This window comes from Gobio gobio, assembly GCF_949357685.1.
Source record: "Gobio gobio genome assembly, chromosome: 20".
NCBI classification, from domain to species: Eukaryota; Metazoa; Chordata; class Actinopteri; order Cypriniformes; family Gobionidae; genus Gobio; species Gobio gobio.
Window position 1 is genome coordinate 49,550,725 of NC_137113.1, and position 7,500 is coordinate 49,558,224.

Here is a 7,500-nt window from a genome sequence, read left to right on the forward strand (position 1 = left end):
AACAACAAATATTTTAGAAATATGTATATTTTAGTCAGAATTATTGTGTTCTATTGTTCGCTCGATCACGGATGCCTGAATTTTAGTGGAGATTCACTTGCAGAAGCTCCTCCTCTCCAGACAGCAAAATGGACATATTTGCACGACTTTCTAACCTTTACAGATGGAGAATATAGCTGAGAAATGTGAGTTATGCACTGAGGAAAGCGGCACATCTCAAAAGTTTTAAACACCGCAAGTAGGCTATTTGTAAAGCCTATCTCTCAGAGCATCTGAAAGGGCAAGCTGCTTTAAACTATACGTGTTAAATATCGTACCAGCTATTTTGAAGCCCTCAATATAAAACATGTGTCATGTTCAGGACAATTGTATCATGCACTTTCTCATTCTGCTCCGCTATTTTTCAGATGCGCTCGTATCGATCTCGAGAATGCTCGCGTGGCTTTGCTTGACTATTTCTTTTCGTTTCGAATTGTTTAGTTTAAAAATTAACATGTCAAGCTTTATATACACATATTTCTCATGTCTGTGAGGCAAGTAGGCCATGTGATCCAGGTGTGATCCAATTTTTTATTTATTATAAATGTAATATCACTGTCTTCGATAAAATTTATAATATCCATTTATGGTGTTTTTTTTTATTTTGGGGGTATTTTTGAATTTATTTACCTCTAAAAGTACCACATTTTCTATATAAATTATGTTTATTTTTATGTTATATTTAATATTTCTTAAACTACATTAAAAATATCATTCCACTAAGTTCCGAGAGTTAAAACCTAAAGATGAAGTGTCTTTGCTGGCATCTGGTGTCTTATATTGGTATTCAATTAAAGAAATTCAAAATCATTTCTGACCCTATGACTTTGACTTTGTCTGTGCACTTTTCATAATAGCCTAGATGAAATGTAAAATAGCACTATAATATTTAAACATAAATATTAAACAAAATAGCTACATTTAATATCTACAACAAGTACAGGCAAATTTCATGTCAGAACTGGATTTGAGCGAACGTTGAAGTGGATTTTTCGCTTGGGCTGTGAGATTGAGCTGAGGTGTTCAGAACGTGTGTGTGTGTGTGTGTGTGTGTGTATACACTGGGCTGCTTTACTAATGAGGGTCAGTAAACACAGGATCTGCTTCTCAAAGATGGATCAATACCAACTGTCTGTCCAACTTCATATCCAGAACATGCAAGAACCGCACGTTATATTTTGTGAATGAGCTGGTTAGGACGCTGACGGCTAATGTGGCTAACGTTAGCATTGTCTCTGACTGTCTTCACAGAGATCAGAGCTTGGTATTGTTAGCCGTAAATGCGCACCTGTACAAGTCAGAAGCGCACTTTAAATTACTTCTTCAGAATAAAACAAATGCCAGCTCTGATCTCTGTGAACACAGTCAGAAGCAATGCTAACTTTAGCCACATTAGCCGTCAGCGTCCTAACCAAGGTTATAATCGTTAACAAAAACGAACAGAAAAAAGAAAACTAGGTGGGAAAAAACATTGTCGTTAACTGAAATAAAAATAAAAACGAGGCATTACAAAAAAATGATTACTAACCAAAACTGTAATGTGTGTTTGGCAAAACTAACTCAAATAAAATACAATTATAGATTAAATGTCCTTAGTTTTCATCTTTATCAATGTCTTTCATAGAGCAAATAACGTCACACACACACACACACACACACACACACACACACACACACACACACACACACACACACACACACACACACACACACACACACACACACACACACACACACACACACACACACACACACACACACACACACACACACACACACACACACACACACACACACCGTGTCTCCATGAGAACGAGTGTTCGACTTTGAAAGCAAGTTGGCGAAAGGTTGGTATCTCGTGAACGCCTTTACACAATCACACATTAAAAAGTGGAATAAAAATATTTTGCATTCTGAATATAATGTTGTCAGGGTGTGAACGTCGACCCGAGAAGCGATTGATACTCTAGAAAGTTCACTAGTCGCACGTTGAGGTAAAATGCACTGGGTTGTTGATGTCAAAACATTATAAGCTGTGATTCAAATATGAAATAATGTTATGTCGTGTTTACTCGTACACTGAACGTTTGCTTCAGTCCAGATGAGTGTGTGTGTGTGTGTGTGTGTGTGTGTATAAGATGAGTGGGCTACTGTATAGGGTACATTTAGTATAGGGTGTGAAAATTGTACAGTTGTGGTGTTTGTCTAGGTTTATCTCGGTTTAGCTTTAGCTGTATATTTGTATTTTAGCTCAAAGATGTGTTGAACACATGCGGTTCATGTGTGTGTTCTTTAGTCTGTTGGCTCTTTAGGTGTTTTACTGGCACATGTCACACACACACATTTACTGCGGACTGTTGACACTGTTTACATATTTGTGCCCATATGTACTGGTTTTATTTTTGAATGAATATTTTCTAAAAGTGTATGATGTTTTTGTTGAGATATTATTACACAATACTTCTTCTGACCTTTTTGAATCTTGCCCCTGACAAATAACCCAAATTACAAAAAAAAGACTAAAACTAATAAAAACTTAACTAAAACTAAGCATTTTCAAAAAAATTAAAAACTAAACTAGCAAACCCACTTTAAAAACTGAATTTGAAAACAAAAATTCACAACGAAATAAAAATTAAAACTAATGAAAAATGCATAACTATAATAACATTTGTCCTCACCAGCTCATTCACAAAATATAACGTGCGGTTCTTACTTTCGTCACCTTTAGAGAACTTTTAGGGAGCGTTGTGAGAACGTCCCCTTCGATGTGGGAGTGGAGTCATTATTTCCACAAACTGCAGATGTTACCTTTCTAGTTTAAAATTTAGTTTTTTATTTAAAGATAAAATGTCTTTACTGTCACTTTTGATCAATCAAATGCGTCCTTGATGAATAAAAGTAATAAAATAGATCTTGCGGACCCAAAACAGTTGCGTTACAGAACAGCTCAATGATCAGACACATGTTTAAAGGGTTAGTTCACCCAAAACTGTAAATTGTGTCATTAATGACTGAGCCTCATGTGGTTGGACACCCGTCAGACCTCCGTTCATCTTCAGACACAAATGAAGATATTTTAGTGTAAATCTGATGCTCTGAAAGGCCTCCATTGGCTCAACTTTACACTCTCAAGACCCTTAAAAGACACTAAAGACTAAAGTTACAAAGTCCATCTCACTACAGCGGCTCTACAATAACTTTATGAAGACGAGAATAGTTTCTGTGCGCAAAAAAACCCTAAATAACGACTTATATTGTGATGACCGATTTCAATATAATGCATCATGAAGCTTCGAAGAGTTATGAATCAGTGAGTCGAATCATGATCCGAAACCGCTGATTCGACTCACTGATTCATAACGCTCTGAACCGCTGAATCGACTCACTGATTCATAACACTCTGAACAGCTGAATCGACTCACTGATTCATAACGCTCTGACCCGCTGAATCGACTCACTGATTCATAACGCTCTGAACCGCTGAATCAACTCACTGATTCATAACGCTCTGAACCGCTGAATCAACTCGCTGATTCATAACGCTCTGAACCGCTGAATCGACTCGCTGATTCATAACGCTCTGAACCGCTGATTCGACTCACTGATTCATAACGCTCTGAACCGCTGAATCAACTCACTGATTCATAACACTCTGAACCGCTGAATCGACTCACTGATTCATAACGCTCTGACCCGCTGAATCGACTCACTGATTCATAACGCTCTGAACCGCTGAATCGACTCACTGATTCATAACGCTCTGAACCGCTGAATCAACTCACTGATTCATAATGCTCTGAACCGCTGAATCAACTCGCTGATTCATAACGCTCTGAACCGCTGAATCGACTCGCTGATTCATAACGCTCTGAACCGCTGAATCGACTCACTGATTCATAACGCTCTGAACCGCTGAATCGACTCGTTGATTCATAACGCTATGAACAGCTGAATCGACTCAGTGATTCATAACGCTCTGAACCGCTGAATCGACTCGCTGATTCATAACGCTCTGAACCGCTGAATCGACTCACTGATTCATAACGCTCTGAACAGCTGAATCGACTCACTGATTCATAACGCTCTGAAGCTTCATGATGTCATGTTTTGAAATCGTCATCACTATATAAGTCGTTATTTAGGGTTTTTTGCGCACAGAAACTATTCTCGTCTTCATAAAGTTATTGTAGAGCCGCTGTAGTGAGATGGACTTTGTAACTTTAGTCTTTAGTGTCTTTTAAGGGTCTTGAGAGTGTAAAGTTGAGCCAATGGAGGCCTTTCAGAGCATCAGATTTACACTAAAATATCTTCATTTGTGTCTGAAGATGAACGGAGGTCTGACGGGTGTCCAACCACATGAGGCTCAGTCATTAATGACACAATTTACATTTTTGGCTGAACTAACCCTTTAATAAATGCCGTTCCCTATTGTGAAAACATACGCACATGAGTATCTCCCAGTCATGCAATGCCAAAAGGTCACGACCTGCAATTCTGCAACAATGCTTTCTGCATGGCAGCCACACAAGCGGTAAATTCAGGAGTAAACAAGAGGTTGAGCGCAGACGTAGGAGCCGGCCAAAAAAACAATGGTCATTACAAGCGACAACACACGGGGTCTGAGAGGCAGGAGAATGGCGGGATTGTGTGTGTTTCGGGGTGGGCGGCCCTCGGGGACACACTCGGCATTGTGTGTGAAACAATCAGCCTTCTCTATCTGACTCGCTTCATTCTGGACCCTGATTTACACTGGTGTGAGAGGACTTGATGATAATTCACCCAAACACAATCAATTTACACTCCTCGTGTCGTTCCTCGTGTTCTCTGACTGACCAATCACGCCTCATGATCTGAAGGCCACGCCCACCGGGGGGGGAACAATCCAACGCTCTCCATTGACTTTGCATTGTGTGAAGCGCCTCATTGTCATTTCGGACTTATAACAAAAAACAGAACAATGTCTAAAAGCGGATATGTGACAAAGTGTACAGCAAACAAGCTGAACAAAACCCAGGACCAAAAACACAGAAGTTTTTATAAGCTGTTGACCCCAAAAAACGAGCATTTAAGGACAAAATTGTGGATTCAGGCCATTGAGACACGTTATATTACACTCAGAAGTACACACACTAGAGGAGAACGTCATCAGAGACAGGAAATATCAAATATAAATCTGACATTTGGATATTTGACTCAACAGTGACAATGTTTACTGCACACATACGCACACTCGCCACGTTTACATGCGCACTTTTTTGCCATTCCGATTAAAATCATTCCGATTGAAAGTGTGGGATTACAAATTTATACATTGTTATATATAGGTTCCAATGTAATAGAATATAACTGAAAACATTATCAATATTTGTGTTTTACATTTTGAAGTAAACTTGAGGAAATTCTAAGGAGATTACGTCAGGCCGTGTAACTGTTTGAGACATTAAGTATTTTGTCTTTATGTACTTCCTGACTATTTGCCATGACAAGTTTAGAGCAATACTGCCTGAGTGATTGGATTAGCATCTCTGCGTTTGAATAACACTGTTATGCTGATTGAATTACGGCTGATGAGACAGGAATGTTTGGGGTGTGTCCCTATTTTGAATGTCTCCTCCTCTGCTGTATAACCCCTCCCCCTGCTGTATAACCCCTCCCCCTGCTGTATAGCCCCTCCCCCTGAAATGTAGATAAATTGCATTATGTTGTACTGTTAAATTAGACTGTTTTCGGACGACCTGCAGCACAGAGAGTTCTCATTAAAAGAATAACTTCAGTTTGATCCCGAAGTCTCCTGGTCTTCATCTTCTGATTTTCCTACACTTTAGAAGAGAAAAGTTCACAACAAAAGATTCGCTGGACTGTTTACATGAGATGTTATCTAAACCGATCGGGTGTTTACATGTGCTGACTTTCAATAGGGATCATTTTGTGACATGCGCACACAGTTTGTCTGTCGCATAGATTCGTAACGTTGCCAATTATAGTAACTGCGACATTCGTGGATCAATAATTCATGGTTGGTGATTTTTATATTTATTTATTTTTCTGTGGGCGGACATGCAGTAGTTTAATTGATGTCCTAGACGATGACTATTTCAACAGTTGAATGATGAAAGCGGACTCAAGATGAATTCAATTAATTTAATTTGAAAAACGCAAAATTAACAATAAAATGCACCCGAATTATTAATAAAAACTAGGGCTGTCAAAAGATTAATCGCGATTAATCGCATCCAAAATAAAAGTTTGTGTTTACATAATATATGTGTGTGTACTCTGTTAATTATTATTTATATATAAATACACACACAAGCATGTATATATTTAAGAAAGAAATATTATTTTTATATATAAAACATTTATACTTATATATATTATAGATTATATAAATGTATATACAGTATATACATGCAAATATTTCTTAAATATATACATGAATGTGTGTGTATTTATATATAAATAATAATTAACAGAGTACAAAAACATATATTATGCAAACACAAACTTTTATTTTGGATGCGATTAATCGCGATTAATCTTTTGACAGCCCTAATAAAAACATACGGTGAAACATTCATCATTAGGCTAACTAAACGCATTCAGATGATTAAGGAAAGATACCAAAATCACAGAGGTAGGCTATAAATATTAACAAAAGTAAAAAAAGTAGACCGTGGGTAATGTTACTTAACCAATTTGAAGCAGTTGTTGAACTTATATAGGCTAACTTAGTCAGAAATATTGAGAGAAATAGAGAGATATCGACACGTCCTGTCCAGCAGCTTGAATGTTCCCCGTTGCCATGGCAACTCTCAACGGCCACCAGCACTTATACAGTTTTATAAAAGCTATTTATTATTTGTGGTAAAGTGTAAGAATCACCTCAGAAAAATAAATTCTTCAGTCAGGCGCAGTTGAAGCCTATAGGTCAAACGCTGTCCAGATGAGATGCTGTAGCCTCTGTGTCATTATTCCAACATTATGTTCATAACTTGTTATCAAATAAAAAAGTTTAATACCTCAGAAAGATGAACTTTACAGGTCGTTTACATGGTGGAATTTTCCATTTGATCGGTTCATGAAAAGGTTTTTCCCACCCCTCTCAAACCCATTACACTTTCATTCGGTTTAGGGTTTTAATTCCGATTGAGGTGTTTATATGGAGCATTTTCATTCGGATTGGACTTTAAAACCGATTACAGTGCTCCATGTAAACACACCTACTGAGTGTCAGGATCCCAAATGTCCCCATTCTTCAGCTGAAGCGTCACGTTTTACTGCCTTTATCCACTTTTATCTTTTTAAACGTTAGTTTTTTTGGGTCGACAGCTTATAAAAACTCATATCTGTGTTGTTTAGCTTGTTTGCTGTACACTTTGTCACATATCAGCTTTTAGACATTGTTCTGTTTTTTGTTATAAGTCCGAAATGACAATGAGGCGCCTCACGCAATGCAAA

The 7,500-nt window shown here is 37.8% G+C and overlaps 1 protein-coding gene across 2 annotated transcripts in view; it reads right to left on the minus strand.

Annotated features, from left to right (window-relative positions):
• gas7b (growth arrest-specific 7b) overlaps nucleotides 1-7,500 on the minus strand; it is a 90,212-nt gene that overhangs the window by 23,436 nt on the left and 59,276 nt on the right. The gene's annotated exons all lie outside the window — the stretch shown is intronic.